This window comes from Falco peregrinus, chromosome 4 (assembly GCF_023634155.1).
Source record: "Falco peregrinus isolate bFalPer1 chromosome 4, bFalPer1.pri, whole genome shotgun sequence".
In the NCBI taxonomy this organism is placed as follows: Eukaryota; Metazoa; Chordata; class Aves; order Falconiformes; family Falconidae; genus Falco; species Falco peregrinus.
The window spans coordinates 69,597,464-69,615,177 of record NC_073724.1 but is presented as its reverse complement, the minus strand read 5'-3'; positions in this window follow the sequence as shown (position 1 = coordinate 69,615,177).

The window sequence follows — 17,714 nt, the reverse complement described above, 5'->3', positions numbered from 1 at the left end:
CAAGATGGACCAGCTGGAGAGTAGGGAGCTCATGAGACAGGTAAGAAGGGCTGGGATCTGGGCAGGGGTACCAGGTGGACAGAGGGGCCATGCTGGTGCTCGTGGGATCTGCAAATGTGTATGTGCTTGTGAAGCTGGAGAGTGTGGTGTGTGGGCTGCCCTAGTGATTTTCTGCCTCTGCCAGCCCAAGAAGATGAAGGAATTTGGTGGCCATCTTAACGTTCCTTAACATATACTATAAGGTCTTATACCATAAGCTAGAAATAGACATGCAATTTATGTCATCACTTTCAGGCTATAAAAAACATGCTTTTGTGACTGACTGTAACATAATCCTGAAATTATTTCAGATATTTTGAACTGAAGAAAAAATAAAATAAAATAAAATAAAATAAAATAAAATAAAATAAAATAAAATAAAATAAAAATAAAATAAAATAAAAGTAATTATCTCTTAGAGCTATAGGGATACCAACATGAATCTAAATGTTCCCAATACCAAGTCTCACTTAAGGTTGACATGATCACTCTGCTCTAGCAGAAGTTAGCCATAAACATTACAGATGCAAACTGTTTTAAGTATGTGGTGGGTTGACCTTGTTCTAGGAGCCAAGTTTTCCCATAAGACTGATAAATTTTGCCAGAAGAGCTAGTCAATATGTCTTCCACAACAAAGTTACTAACCTTCAATCTTTCACTTCTGTTTAAATTTTTCTTTTCCATTCTTATTGCCAGTTGTCAATATCTTTCTAGTGTTAGCAATCTGCAATAAGCATCACCAACCTATGTATCAGTAACCTTTCTTTGTATATGTTTGTCTACATCCAGCCATTCTAGAGGTGTTTTTCTACTTCCTTCTCATTCTCCCTTACTTTTTTACTACTTTTCTTTATTTCCTCATTACAGGACATAGCATTAGCAATTTCTAACTCCCTTTGAATTTAACAGAGCATGTAACAGGTCTTTTTTCTTTATGTGACAGATATGATTGCAGCCTTTTGCCATGAGAAAGCTGGTTGAAGGAAGTAGAATTATAAGCACATAATCAGTCAACATCCAAAGGAAAACTATTGTAATACTTAGTGCTTTGATCCATAGATCTCTATTTTAAAGCTGTGGAGTATGAAGCACAAAGAGGGTAAATATCATGTCTAACGTGGAGAAGTGAGAGGGGAAAAAAAAATGTTTGGATACTATTATTTCAGTCCTCCAATGTATTATTCACTGAGTTGCCCTATCTTTCTGTAAAACTAATATTACCAAAAGCTTTCAATTTTTTTGTTTATAGTTCTAGAAGCCATACCATAACATAACTTATTATATCATTTAAAAAAAAAAAAAAAACAAAAAACCCACAAACAATAAAAACCTGTACTTGGATCTTCAGTTAATTTAGTGGGGGGGAAATGCTTTAATTTATCAATATATCATCATAGCACGGTGGCTTGATCCAATAAGAAACATCTCATTTATAGCAGTGTAATTATTTCAAGTCCTTAGAGTTTCAAATTTTACTGCTTATATTTATTTTAAAATACTGCACATGTAATAATGAAGATAAATTTGGTTTTTTTCTATGTCCCTAATAAAACATTTTTGTTTCAAAGTTAATTTATTTAGCTTCTTAATTTGTTCCTAGTGAGATTACCAAAGCACATACTCTTATTTTTTAAAAATAATATTATTTTTTTCTTCTAAAAAGTTCTAAGAAACGGAAAAGTTGAAGCTAGGATTCCTAAAGACTATAGTTACTAGGGTGATTGACTCTCTGTTACTGTGTGGTGGCTGCTTTTACCTGCAATATCTTCCTTCAATGTATTTTAGGTATAATGTTGAGGTCATTGCAGAAACCAATAATGGGAATCAAAAGAGATGAAGGAGGAACGTGACTATATGAATCCTGATTCAAAACATCTACCTACATTACATTTTTCAAGCTTTGGGGAAAAAATTAAATTATCATTGAGATCTCATTCTCCTAACTAACTGTATACATATATATATTTATAGATGTATGTGAAACCTCTAAATGATTAAAAATTGATCGCTACAGAATTTATATAACCATTCATCACGTAAGTTCTGTTTTCCCATAGCTTGGTACTTTAGTTGCTGTCTTCTACCTTAAACACTGCATTTAATCATAGAAACATAGAATAATTTGGGTTGGAAGGGACCTTTAAAGGTCAACTAGTCTAACCTCCCTGCATTAAGCAGGGAGATTTTCAACTAGATCAGGTTGCTCAGAGCCCATCCAACTTGACCTTGAATGTTTCCAGGGATAGGGTGTCTAGTGCCTATCTGGGCAACCTGTTCCAGTGTTTCACCATCCCTCATTGTAAAAAATTTCTTCCTTAGATGTAGTCTAAATCTACCTTCTTTTAGTTTAAAAACCATTACCGCTTGTCCTATTGCAACAGGCCCTATTAAAGTCTGTCCCCATCTTTCTTCTAAGCCCCCTTTAAGTACTGAAAGGCCACAAGAAGGTCTCCCCAGAGTCTTCTTTTCTCCAGGCTAAACAATCCCAACTCTCTCAGCCTTTCTTCATAAGAGAGGTGTTCCAGCCTTTTAGTGGCCCTCCTCTGGACCCGCTCCAACAAGTCCATGTTTTTCCTGTGCTGAGAGCTTCAGAGTTGGATGCAGCACTCCAAGTGGGGTCTCACCAGAGTGGAGTAGAGGGGTAGAATCATCTCCTTTGACCTGCTGGCCATGCTTCTTTTGATGCAGCCAGGATATGGTTGGCTATCTGGATTGCAAGGGCACATTGCCAGCTCATGTCCATCTTTTCATCCACCAGTACCTCCACGTTCTCAGCAGGGCTTTTCTCAAGCCCTTCATCCCCTAGTCTGTATTGATACTGAGGGTTGCCCTCACCCAGGTGTAGGACCCTGAACTTGGTCTTATTGAAACTCATGAGGTTCACATGGGCTCAAGCTTGTCCAGGTCTCTGTGGATGGCAATACTAAGTTATATCAAAGTTATAATTATGGTTGTTTGAGCCCTCATACCCTCTGTCCAGCTTGTCTAACATTGGCCAAATCCTTCTGAGAAAAACAAAAAGACTTATACACTGGGATTCATATGATCTAATGCAGTTACTTACATACCTGTAGTGACTCTTAAGATATTGTGTAGCTGTTTTAGTCAATGAGAACAAATACTTTGGAGAAATACTCTAGAATTCATTTCCTATACAGCTGCCTTCTGTATGTCCAATAAATAACAATGAAATCCATTGCAAGATTTCCAATAACTCTGTTATGGTAACATTTTGCACAGTGTGCATATTCCAGTAATTTAGTACCTGAATAATCTTCTCAAATATTTTTTTTCATTTTTCCATTTTTTCCTTTAAAACATTATCCAGCTTTCAAATGTATGTTTGCACCGAAGTAATTTTACAATGTAAAAATAACATTTTCAAAGACAAACCCCTGGCTATTTCTATTGAATAATGATTCTTCTGTGTATGCATATGTGTGTCTCTAAGAGACAACATCTTATACTCAAATCAAAAGGCAAACTTATATGTACATTTAGGGTAAATCTGAGAAAAGAAAGTTTGATGTCAGAAAATTAGACATCTTGCTTAAGCAGGTTTATACCTTTGATGAGTATTTATGAAGTCTTTGTAGTATGTTGGAGAAACACTACCGTCCTTTTTATTTATAAGTTACACTTCACTATTAGATGAGTTTGCAGATTGGCTGCCTGCCTCCAGCTACTTCACTTTGATAACAAAATTAATGGTACATACATCAGCAGATGTGGCAAATTAGCATAGTAGACAGCAATAATAAATCTGAACTATCTTAACAAGAATTACTGTTTTTCTATTATTTCTTATATTGCTTTATTCCATCCTAACTAGTTCTATACACAATCTGAGAGGTGAACATTTATTTTTTAATCAAATATTTAGATTGATAAAGACAGTATTTCTCATGTAATATCCAGAAACAGTTACAATTTTGACAGTTGTATACATTTCATCAGTAATTATTACCTTGAAAAATTCTTATTCTGTACATCAGCTATGTTGATAATAGTGGATTACTACATGTTGTTAGCCACCTAGAATGATACGTCATCTAACCATTAATAACCCTTCCATCTCAGCTAGGTTTCTAGACCCTACAGTCAACCAACAGAAGTAGGCAGACAGGATTTATGTCACTTTTATAAATGGCTATCTCACAATGAAAAGGAAGCATGCTATGAAGAATTTCTTCTAATAACTATAAAAGTAGTTTTTAAATATAGAATCTATTTTGGTATAAACAAATGAAATCTGTCTCTAAAAACTATTTCCATGACCAAAAAATTTCATCTTGCACTCAAAGACAGTTATTATATTTAATATCTCACAGTGTAGCAGGATCAAGTACACAATTGTTGAAATAACTACTTTGCTGTCTGATCACTTAGAAGATAAAGCAGAGAAATTACAATAGAAAGTATTTTTAAAAATTATTTTTTTCCTTACACTACAAAATCATTTACCAAAATGTGAAAAGTGGAGTTAAGTGTGTCAAATGTGAACCATGTGATACTTTAAAAAGTCAAGAATAAGAATTTTCCCTCAAATCAAAATCCTACCAGCTCCACCAGTAGGACAGCTATCAGTAGGACAGCTCATAAAATGGAGTTATTGTATAAAAAGGATGATGACTTCAAGGCTATCTTCAGTTTTCAAATGGTGATACAGAGTAACCCCAAACAAATTAAATTATAGGAACCTAACTGTAGTGGTGAAGGCAGGAATAAATGAAACAATGTCTGTTTCTGAATTAAAAGTTTGTACTCTCTTTAATAAGCAGTGATGTAAATGGTCTTTGACAGTCACAACACCCCTAAACAAAAAGGGGGTTACAAATAACAGCTTCAAGAAAAATAACCATATTATCAAGGGTGACCTATTTCTGCATACTTAAGTTTTTCTCAGCTACTGGATTAATTTGTAATTAGAATTTGGGGGGGTGGGGGGGTGGGGGGAGGTATGTCTTTCTTTTCCCTGCTGAAAAGATACAAGACTCATACTAATTACATTCAGAGAGGGAATATGTGTTTGTTTTTCTTGTATATAACTTTAGAATAAACTATTGATTGCAAAATATCTTATTCCAATAGGAAGTCATCACAGCATCAGCACATCAAGACAAAATTCTCCTTTCTAATTGCTTGGTTTGTAAAATATGTTGTGCACAACAAGGAGACTAACAAAAACAGATGTACTCTGTCAGCCAAAGGGGAAATAACTGCATAACAAGTTAGCCCAGAAGAGGCTTACAGTAGCATAAAAATGCAATCATTAATGTACATTATCATTCTTTATCACTCTGTTCTCTGCTTAGTGTTTTTGCTTTCATCTTCTGAAATCCTGTGTACTGCTACCATTAGCATGTACCATTTATAGAACGTATGATACTTCCAATACTTAATGGATCATACAAATAAGAGAGCTGAGGGGAATGATATAAGCTTTTAGAAGCAGATGCTTGCACCAGGGATTTGCTCGCCACAATGTGGAGGCGCATGTGGAGCAGCACATGCAGATGTAGCAGTCAGGTTTTATCTCTCTAGCTGAGTTACAAGTGAGGTCAGGGCAGCTATTCAATGAAGTGTCTCGTGCTACTGGAAACAGTAAACCAAATTCAAAAGAACCACAGAGGACAACTCAATTCAGTCAGCATACTCAGATGGTGGAACTCAGGTGCTAACATTTCAGACACAAACATATCCCAGGAGCTCTAAAATTATAAGTTTTTAACAGGCCATGAAAAAGTGCTCATCACTCATGTCCCTTTGTCTAGGATCTTCAAATGTCCTCTGAAGATTTTCATTTTATAGCGTGTTTAGACCATACAGATGTATGTATGTATGTAAGGAAAATAAAGAAAAGTTGAAGGAAAAAAAAAAAAAAAAAAAAGAAAGTAACAGCAGAGTACTGGTAGAATACCTCAGCTAGGATAATGAAGTTCTACCAGTTCCTTCACTCTCCCTTTCCTTTTTCTTCTCCTAAGTAACAAGTGACAGGATGAGCAGAAATGAACTCAAGTTGCTCCAGGGGTGGTTTAAATTGGATATTAGCAAATATTTCTTCACTGAAAGGGTTATCAAACACTGGAACAGGCTGCCCAGGAAGTGGTTGAGTCACCATCCCTGGAGGTATTTAGTGGAACTTGGCAGTGTTAGGTTAGGAGTTGGAATGATGATCTTAAGGGTCATTTCTAACCTTAATGATTCTATAATTCTATGAATTCCAGAGCAATGTGACATTTTCATTTAAGTTGTAAAATCAAGAAGAAATGGAATTTCAGGGAAAACCTGGTCTTGAAAGTGTAAACCAAAGTACGACTATGAAAAGTTTTTTAAAAAATAGGTATTTTCTTGACTCTTTTCCTTTCTAAAGCATGTGTAAAGAGAGAGAAACAGTGAGTAAAATAAACTAAATTCAGTTATCCCAACTGATATTGATGAGCAGAGTCATGGGATGACAGGAAGATAGTTTGATTGTAAACAGAAAACAAAGATATCTACAGCTCATTCAGCTCTAATTTGGTGATTTTACCTGAGATGACAATTGGTAACCAGTGTTGATGTAATAACAAATTGAATGAAAGATTAATGAGAATTCCAAGTGAAAAAAATGGGTATTATGATAGAATACAATGCAACTGAAGATTCACTTTAAGCATGAAGCATACTATCAGGTTAAATTATCCTTAGCAATACAAATGTTTTGTAATTGTATTTTTATAATTTTAATTGTTAAATTGCTTAATCAAGATATGAGATTCTGGGAAGACACATAAAGGTCGTACAAGTAAATTACAAATTACAAGTGACAATCATAGTAAAATACAATTAATGCAAAAGAAATGCAAATTGACGATAAATTGCCAGGAGGGAATTGTTTATGGACTAAACAGAAAGCATGATAATATCTTTCAAGGTATAATTTATACAGAACTTAGAAAAAGACTGGAGAAGCACAGAGAAGTAGTTGTCCGTTGCAACCCTATGTGAAAATGAGAGTTCTTAAAACTGCAAAAGGAAAGTGCATCTGGCCAAAACTACTGAAAGTCTGTTGCATACATTCCAATTGCAGACTTACGCAAGAAAAATAAAATCATATCTGTAAAGCAGTTGCATTGAGTTTGCATGGCAACATTTTGCTAGTGGGAAGGCTAAAGAGTTGGCTAATAAAAGCAAAAGCAGATGAAGATCAAACAACAGTAATTTTTATGAGTATGCAAAGACCATTATGGATTTTGGAAATGTCTGTGTTTCTTATGGAAGGCAATAAATAGCAAAATTTATCGTAGTTAGCCATCTTGGAAAATATTCCTCCACAGAAGATTCTGGTGATGTTAAGGATCTAATTAACACTATTTTTATTTACTTATTTTTATTGAAAATATAAACTTATATTTTTAAGCAACTTGTATCAATCTTGTGATTGTGATGTGTTGGTTCTTTATAACAGACAGCTAAAATTCATATTTTAATATAAAATTAGTAGTTGTTAAATGTATGGAGATGAACATCTTGTCTTAGATGCTATAGTCTAGTAGTCAGATATTGTCTTGCATGTGGCTGTCTTTTTCTTCCAAAACTTTTTGTAAGATATGGTAGAGCAGTCACAAAGTAGATAGCGCACAGTTCTTCCTCACTTCCCATTGACTTGGGAAGTTAACTGTTAACCTTGTCATAAGGGTATTGGTGGGAGACATCATACTAATTTATATCCTCTCCCGATTCAAATATCTGCCAGCATTTCCATCACCTTCTCTTCTGATGCCTCTTCCAGGAGACTTATTTATTCCTTCTAAAATTCTTCACCTATAAATTCCCTACCATACTGGGATTTCCTTATACCTTTTATACATCCTGCCTCACATCTGTCTCTATTCTCCAGGTACCACTGCTGTAGACCATTGTTAGCAAATGTTTCAACCTTGACTGGTGTCAGTAACTTGTCATCACTTTGAATCTTTTGCCCATTTCAGTCCCATTTCTGAAGCTAACCCTCAAAGCTTCATTCAGGCCATGTAAATGAATCCTTTATTTGGGGAACATAAGTCAGAAATTTAGGTGCCCTGTGATCTCTCTGTAATGAAAAGGGAAATTGTACCTCTAGTTTACATGAAATGTGAATCACCTTCTGTTGTTCTGATGCCTCTGAACTGAGGGAAATGTGGTAACACTTTTATCTCAGTGAACTGAGAATAATATTTTAATTTTCATGAGAAGATCGAGGTGCTTTGTACATTTTATCTGGCTATTTGATTTAGTAAATTAACAGAATTGAACTTAGGATATTAAAGATTGATTCTTTTTTTGCTTTATACAAATAACCTTTGAAATCTGAAAGTAACGAAGGTGAAATACACCCAGTGATCAACATGTAATAAAGATGGTTATTTACTCTAATACTAGAGAATTATTTCAATGGCAGAAGTGATCATGTGCATTAAGCTAATGTTTTCTGTGTTATCAGTTTATTAAACACTAACAAAAAAACCTCAATGCCAGTATAATTGTCTTTTTACTATTCTACTTGATTTTTCTTCACAGAAGCCCTGATCCAATGACAATTAAGTTTAATAGAAATGTTGCTTTGACTTCAAAGGATTGGTCTGAAGTGAAAGCAAAAAGCCAGTTGAAAATTCTGTGAACAAACCCATATTACCTTCTCAACATGAGTAGCATGAATAACGTGTCACAAGAGAGACCATGAATAACTTATGATTCACTGGAAGCAAGAAGAGCAGACTTTGAACTCTAGTAATTGCATTTTGTATAAGTTTGCACTTATCAGCTATTAAACTTGCAATTGATGATTTACCTTTTAGGTGTTATTAGATGTATGAAGATTCTTCAAACAGCAGAAAAAAAGCCAAAAGGTAATAGTGCATCAGACTAGAATACTTAAGACATGCACATTTCTATAATGCATCAAAGTGAAGTATATATGTAGAAAAGCAATAATGTGAAATAAGTTGCTGTAATTGAAGGGGGGGGGCATGGGGAAGTGCAGGGGTCACATATATTTTCCAGAATATCTTCAAAAGCACAGAGGGCTAGAAAAACTTTTTGCCCACTGTACACTCCTTTTCAGTTTTCCATAGAGTAGAATATGACAAAAATAGCCTTCTACCTTTGAAGAGAAATAAATCAGAAAATGAAAGCATTGGAAATCATATGCAAATATCACAGATATCTGCTTTGAATGACAGACTATTGTATGACAAGATCAAGCTTGATATTTAGATTTACTCTATATTTTTATCTCAATATTATTAAAATAAATTATAAATTTATTTTCTCAGTTCTACAAAAGCCTTTAGCAAAATAATATCAGAACAATGTTCACATACACTTACGCTGCTCTAGAATATGAGACTCATAAAATGAGATAAATATTTCTAAAAACTGAAAACCACTTTTCATATAACTACGTATTTGGCTATTTCCTTTTAAAACTTTTTTATATAGTTTTTTTTGGGGAAAAGAATTAATAACCTCCATGCTGGTCAAGGTTTTTTTTTTCTTCTGTGAGAGCTTCTTACCCATATTTTATTAAAATAAAAGACCAAACCAAGGAAGGTTTTTGTTCAGAAGACTTTGACAGTGAGAGAAGGGACAGGAAAAAAAGGAAAGAAATGGAAAAGGGGGGGGGGGGGGGGGGAGGAGAGGGAAAATAAAAATACGTCCAAATTGATAGACTTCCCTCAGGCACCTGAGGGGAGTATTTCTTTACTTCAGAGATGCTTTTACTGAAACTTACTTCAACAGTAAAAGTTTATTGTAGATGTGTCTATTTAGTTACCTCCTAGGTTTGTATACCCATCAGGTCTGTAAGGAAGTAACTGTCAGCCTTGAAGAGTCTGTCTGGATCTTGGCATACAAATAATCACATTATACTTTTTATGTGTGCAAACCCAGGACACCCTTTTTTTTTTTCTGCTATGTGTGATAGATATTTTATGCACAATGTGAATCTCTACATCATACGCAGCTTTATGCAGTGTGTAAAATGCCCACTGGTATCACTGCTAAGAGCTCTTTATATGAAATGAATTAAAAATATGCAGCGGAGCACCCAAAAGTTAAATAGCAACATTTTTACTGCTAATGTCTACACACACAGTTACAGTACACTTGAGGTAGTTATTGAAATCTGTTGAAAGTTTTTTCATTCTGTGTCACTGCACATATGTTTTCCATGTTTTCCCACCTCATTTCATGCTTACTTTATAACTACTCCCCTTCTTTTTGGTGTGAAATTGGTATCAGTTGAATGTCTTACTGAAATTAATGAAAAAATACATAGTAATTTTATTAGTATTTTCACAGTTGGCCAGAGAATATCCATTATTGTGATGATCTTTTGAAGTTTTAGGTAAATCCAGGTTTGATGTAACAATATTTGCAGGTGTCTGACTTTCAGACAAAACCAAAAAACTAACAATGTGTTGCCTGTGTGCCTCTGTCTCATAACAAATCTTATGGTGAGAAGGGCATATCCCAGACCAAGCTACTAGAAACACTGGAGAAAAAAACCCTTACATACAAAGTCTGTCTTTGGTCAGAGGAAAAGCCAATCTCATTCTGTATCCCGTCTCCAACTGTTGTAAAAACTGATGCCTAGGGAGGAGAACAAACCTTAATAGCAAGACCCAAGCTTTGTTAAATGTGATGCATTTTGGACCCCTTAGTGTATTTCTTTTCTATGGTCTGTCCCAGTTTCACCCTGACTAAACCTCAGCAGACACAACATGAGAAAGAGCTCCAGAGCTTATCTTTACATGTTATTTGAGAAATCATTTAATTTTTCTGGCTTTTAACCTGCTTCCTACTTCTTTCAGCTGGTGTTTCATAATTCTTCTTACATTTGAAAAGACAGCAAAAAATTAACTTTTATGATGATAGTGATTTGTATAGACTTCAATTATTTTCCCCTACTTTGCCTTCTTACCAGAATATCTGGCTTAGTCACTCCTTATGTAGAATGACTTGTTTTCTTTTTCTGAGTTGTTTAAATTTCTACTACATCTTTCCTGAGCTAAAATTATTAAACCAGCACTCGTTATTTGGTATCTAGTCAAATATAGATAATAAGGAAATTATGCCTGTATTGATGGACTCGTAATATTTTTCAATTCTATGGTCCACAAGGACACCACCATAATTTTGTGAATACAAGATAGGTAACAACCCATGCAGCAGCTTTTCCCAGCAGCCTCAAGTAAAGGCATTACCCTTAACCTTAATAAAAACAAATCAAGGATGAAAGGGATCCATGAGATCCTTCAAGAAAGCATGCCGTCCAGATTTATCTGTTAGAGTATTTTGATCCACCTAGGATAAAATTAGTAAGGGCATATACCTGTTCCTTCTAAGTGATTGTACTGTGTACAGCCCTGTAATCTAGCAAATGTGGTGATGCTATTGATTGTAGCAGACTGTGCTAAGGTAATCACAGAGGCCTCAATATTTACAGACATTATCTGAGCTTGACCTGCCAGGAGCTTCACTAATCTTCTTTAACTGTAACAGCAGTTATCATACAACCAGGTGACTATTATGTACTTGTTTTGTTTTTTGTTTAGCTTTGTACAATCGAGTGGTGTAACAACTATATACACACACATGTATATTTGTAACTAATAGTGAGTAGTAACAATAAGTTATTCAGAGTGGCATGAACTATCTAGGACCTTAAAGTAAAATACAATATAAGGTAGTACAGCCATGGCATGAAAGCAGAAGCTGTGAAAATATAAGTAAAGGACTGTACTGGGCGCTCCAAGGACATAAGCATTTCATCAGTGTCTGGCTACTGGTCCTTGAAGGAGTTCAGTCTTGAGAGCTATGTAAAACCAGTTTTAGGGCTAACAATGAAAACAAAGAATAAATATCTGAGTTACTGTAAAACAAATCATACATAGTAATCTTGGATATAATGTTGAATTGTTGCAAATGCATGAAAATAACCCTAAGCAAATCCTAAAATAAAGTGGAATAAATCAGCTGTCCCCACCACAATGTTCCTCCCAGCAAAACACTAGGGATGCTGATGATTCGTTGCCTGGAAGCCAATGATCTCAGACCCTAGAGGGTGGGAGTCACTACTTCAAGGTCAATATATATTGTATTAACTGTATGAAATTTGAACTGTAAAAATTTATGTCATTGTAACTGGACTGATAATAAGACATGATTAGATATTAAAAGACCTTAGTTAGACTAAAAATAATCATTAGCTTTCCATGTAAGCTGTGTTCCTTTGATCCACATAAAATGCATTGTTGTAGCATAACAAACTGATGGAGAATTTGTTGCTGTGTAACTGTGCAACAAATTGGTGATGTGCCAAAGATGGACACTAACTTTAACAAATGTGTTCTAAACAATTGCTTTTTCAGAAGTAGCTGAGCCTTAGTGTGAAACGAGTACGTACTACTCAGAGATCATTAGGAGACAAAGTCAACCTTCTTTACAGATGGAGCAGTGAAAGGAGCTGACCATTTAACAGGAAAAAGTTTAGTACCTCTCACACACACAGAGCGCTATGGGAAATTTCAGAATAAAATGTAGGTCAGCTGTGGAAAGATTAGGTGGTTGTTAAGCAGAGTTAAATACAACATAGTTCTGGATTTCAGCACCTAACCTCTGCTGATGTCCTAGTGTAGATGCTTCAGGAGAGGCTGAGAAGTCTGATGACACTCCAGCAGACATTAGAAGTTCAAGTCTCAGAGAGCAATTAAGAACAAATGTCTCCTTGCTGTAGCTCTTAACCCAAATTTCAGTCAGGGCCTGTATTTTGGCCCTGAATGTCTCAGGTAAAGATAGTCAGAATTTCTCAGCAGAATCCAAATCTGGGCACACAGACATCCTTTTCCTGCTGAATCATCACTGTGATCAGACAATGCAGAGAGGTGTCTGGACTTTATCAAAAGAATTAGGATGAAGTCTTAGACGCAGTCCTAACCCTTTTTTTATCTGTAGGCCCTACTGTAAACTGCCTTATGCCAGGGTTTAGGTGTCTGTGCGCCACAATTGCAGGGCCCAGCTCTTTCAGCTCTGCTGCATAGCTAGGGCTCTGGCTGCGGAGAGAGATGTAGATGGTGTTCATGGAGATGAGGAAGTCACAGGAACAGGTCATGGTGACACAAGACCCGGCTCAGTTGCTCATGAGGAAAAATGTCAGAAGGAAAGCTAGTGTAAAAGCCTAAAAGGCCAAAGCTGGGGAAGCCAAGCAGGAGGGTTGGTCCCATCTGGGGCTGGTCAGGGATCACTATGTCAGGCTGGGCCATCAACATCCACAGAGTCAATGAATCTGGGGCAGATCACAGCTAGGAGATGCCAAGGGCCTACTGGATGGAGCCATGGGGGCCACACCATTCTCTCCTGACTGTCACCTGCTGGCCAGCAAAGGCACCTCACTGGGATGGTGAGCACACTAGTGCTCAGCCTGACAGCTTGCAAAATTTTTGCTGTCTTTTGCATGTGGTAGTCAAGATTTTTAAATGAAAATGAGAGAATTTTGCACCAATCATAATAAAGGAATGTATGACTAGAGTCACTCAAGCTCCACCTGAGAGTAAAGAGAAGTATAAAAATGAATGAATGAGGGGAGAAGTGGGGAAGACACCACCAAGAACAAGTTAAGGGAAGATGTCACCAAGACTGACTCCTTGGGATCAGCTGATGGGCTGAGCCTTGCTTCTCTCCACCTTGGGATGCCTTGGGTGAGACTTAAACTAAGTATTTCTTCAGGAGACATAGAAATATCTCTAGAGAGTTACTTTTAGATATTTGTAGCCAGGCTTTATTGTTTGTAACTTTTCCATGCATTTTATACTTTGAAACATTTTATTTGCATGTGCCTTTTGCAGACAGTCACTACCTCCGGCAATCCAAAAATCTGTATATCTGTTGCACAAATAAAACTGCACCGTTAAGTAGCTGATCATCGCAGTTTCTCATTGAACACAACCGACCCCTAGAGTGTGGCTGTGCAAGTTTCTGAGTACAACTGGACTGGCAGTGCAGACTGCTATCGGTGTATCTTGATACACAAGCATGTTCCCAAAGCAAAAATATAATTGGTTATTAGCCCCTGAGCGCGTGCTGTTCTCACACCACTAATTATCATGATTAGAACAAGCATTCTATCCATGCAGCTATTTGTGTTAGCTATGTTTTAGCCTTGCGTTTTGCTACTCCCTTTATTCCCATTCCACTCCCTATCTCCCTTGGCCTTGCACCTGTCTTCCCTAACAGCTGCAGCTTGTTACAGCCACGGCCTGTTAGTACAACAAAGTTACTTGGTCTCAGGATTCAAGAATAGATCAAGACCACTTTCTTGTTAACTTCAGCACAACAACTTCAGCACAATTCTAATTCCAGGCCTATTCTAATTCCAGGCCTGGATTGTGCAGATCTTTAGGGATTCTATGGCCATGCTTCTGCAGCCATTCTTCTACAACCTAGAATTTAAACCTAGCCACACCCAATCTCCCACATTGGTGAGGAGAGTTGGAAGGTGGGGGCAGGTATTTTCTGCTAAATTACTCCATCCCCTTTAATGTAACAGCTGGCTAATTTACAAATCAACTGCAGAATGAGAGAAACCATGCTGTAGAGGTGCCTGTTTCTTCTTGCTGTTTATAAGCAGCTTGATAGATATCTGAATCCTATAATTTTCACCTCATTTTGCTCATCCCTGAATACCATCTGCAGCCATTTCCATTTAGAAACAAAAGAGATCATGCTATCACTCATTTTTTCAGTAAGAGAGAGTAGCCAAATAATTTCCAAGAAGCTTGTCATACTAAACAAATAATAAGAAAGAAGGGCAAAGATAAGGAAGGATCAGAAAGGGATGATCTCTGTGATCTACAAAATAGATCACTGTGCAACTAGGAAACCAGTGGTAATTCCACAGGGTGGGGGGTGGAGGGTGGGGCATGGGGACAACAAAAAAAAAACCAAACAAAACAAAACTTAAACAAACAAAAAGACCCACCAACACCAAACCAGCATGAGCAAACTTGCAACTATGTCCTCATGGCTATGTAATTTGTATGAAACATTTTGCTGCTACAGTATTCTTAATGTTTTTGTTTTTTTTTTTATTTTCTTCAATGACCATCTAGTGTATAACACAGCAGTCATGAAAGTAATATCACAAGCTTATGACTGTTGTCCTAACAGTGGAACAGTAGGGTTAAGTTTTTGTCTCTTGTTTTTCTCTTATTCATGTAAATCTCACATTGGCACACTGAAAACTGCCTCAAAGCAAATGGAAAACCTTTTCCCCCTTAATGTTTTATGCAGTTTCTTAGAAAATGGGCTGTATCTGAATCTGAATCCCTTCAGAGCAGCATGAAAGCTGAAGCCAGTTATCTCACTTTCTGGATGAGTGCTGTAGCCTGAAACTTGTATGCAGAAGTCAATCGATGCTATCTGTGTCTTAATAAGTGGGCCATACTCATTTAAACATCATCTTTAAGAGGCAGACTTTATATTTCAAAGCCCATTGGACAGATATACTTGGTGTGCAGCTAAAGTTGGGAGCTCTACACTCAAGAGAAATGAGGGCATTCTTAGTACTATTAGTTTTTCCGTCAGCTAGCTCTAAGCTAACTATATAGTATCAGATCCCCAGTTATAGATGGTAACATGGAAATTAATTTCCAAGACACCAAAATATAACTAAAGAACCTCAGAGCATTGCCCCCTTCTTGGATTTGGACATAAGTTCCACTTACATTTTAACTTAGTGAAATCAGTTTTTCCTGTCCCTAGTGTTCTGGGAAATCTGAATGGGTGACCCAAAAGGTAACATCCTGTGCTAAACCTATAGCCCAGTCTGGATGACTGTGGGCCCAGGCTTTGAGAGTCTCATTGTATGCATTTAACCTATATTTTTTCAATGTCCAGATCATCCCCTTGACAATCTAGGCAGATGATAAAACACTTTAGGAATCACTTCAATACATATCAAAACCAACCCCAACTGTAAAGTTATCAATAATGTCTTTAGACTTTATTATTCTCCTAGCAATCACTATATGCTCCTTTTCACCATTTCATTTTTTCCATCTTACATTTTTCACTATTCCATTGTACAAACGGAATACTATACACAATTTCCTTTTTGAGGTTGTACTGAATTTTGAAATAAGATTCCTTATCTATTCATATACATGTACATATTTAAATGTGTGTTTGTTTTAATAGAAAGAAGTTCATATGTTATACAAACAGCCTATAAAATATTGAGTTTGGGAAATTATCTCTTACCGCAATTCGATATTGCAGCCATTATTGCAAAAAGATTTAGAGTTCCAGTCATAAACATTCATTTAGAATCATAGAGTCATTTAGGTTGGAAAAGACCTTTAAGATCATCAGGTACAACCATTAACCCATGGCTGCCAAGCCCACCACTAAACCATGCCTCTAAGCACCGCATCTATGTGTTTTTTAAACACTTCCAGGGATGGTGATTCCACTGCTTCCCCGGCAGCTTGTTCCAATGCTTGACCACCCTTTCAGTGAAGAAAATTTTCCTAATATCCAATCTAAACCTCTCCTGGAATAACTTGCAACCATTTCCTCTTGTCCTGGCACTTGTTATCTGGGAGAAGAAAGATTGTCCCAAAGAGTTTATGTTAAGCTCACGGGTAAGCCTGTGAAAGAATGAAACTACCCACATTTTTTATGTGATTCTCTGCAAAATACTTTTGTGTGCAGTGCGTTTCTTCCCTTTTTGATATTTGATTTTATGAGAAATAATTTTAAAAGAATTATTCCAGCGATCTTTCCAATTCTTCCTTTATTAACTTGCTATTAACAGTGTACAATAGAGCTAACATCTATAACTTGAATGAAGGATGAAGTACTGAAGATATTTTTTTTATTTTTTTTTAGCAGTGAAGGAAGGTGAAAATCAACAGAATATGTATTTGACATTTTTCATGCCCATAATCTTCATTGTAATTTCCTTTCTTTCCCTCCTCCAGAGCATATAAAAAATACTTTTTTAAAAATTCTCAATTCTAGATTTAGTATTTGTGTTATTGTTACCAGCAATGGAAACAGTAAAGTTCTTCACTGCCTTGAGATATCGTACCTGACTTGGGGAGTCTGAAATAACACATATACTTATGTCCTTTGCTGATCAAGAAGCCAGTTCATGCAGATCCCTTGAGAGCATGAACACAATTCCATTTCTACACTTCTGTGAAGTAGATAGGAAACATATTATCAGATTCATTGCTTTGAGACCACTTTCCCCTCAGCTTCTGTGATTAACTAACAGCCTTGTTACTTGTATACGTACAGTGATAATTTTCAACATATTTTGACCGCACTCATGCACCTTAATTCACTGTTTTTTATAAAAACAACTGAAGTTTTGAGAGTCATGGAAGGAAGAGAAAATTGGCCTGTTGAAAGGTTCTAAGAGATAAAAAAGGTGGTTAATTAGAAAGAATATTATTGTATGTAAAAGGAAAGTAACATTTTAACACTGTAGAAGTTTTATGTTTGACAAAATCAGGTGGACCATTATTTCAGCTCAGCTGAAATGGGACTCCAGTATTACATGCTGACATAGTATTGGGCTGATTATGGTTGAAAGTGCTACAGGAATGATGCTTTGCGTGTCAAATTCTTTTGTCTAGTAAATGAAG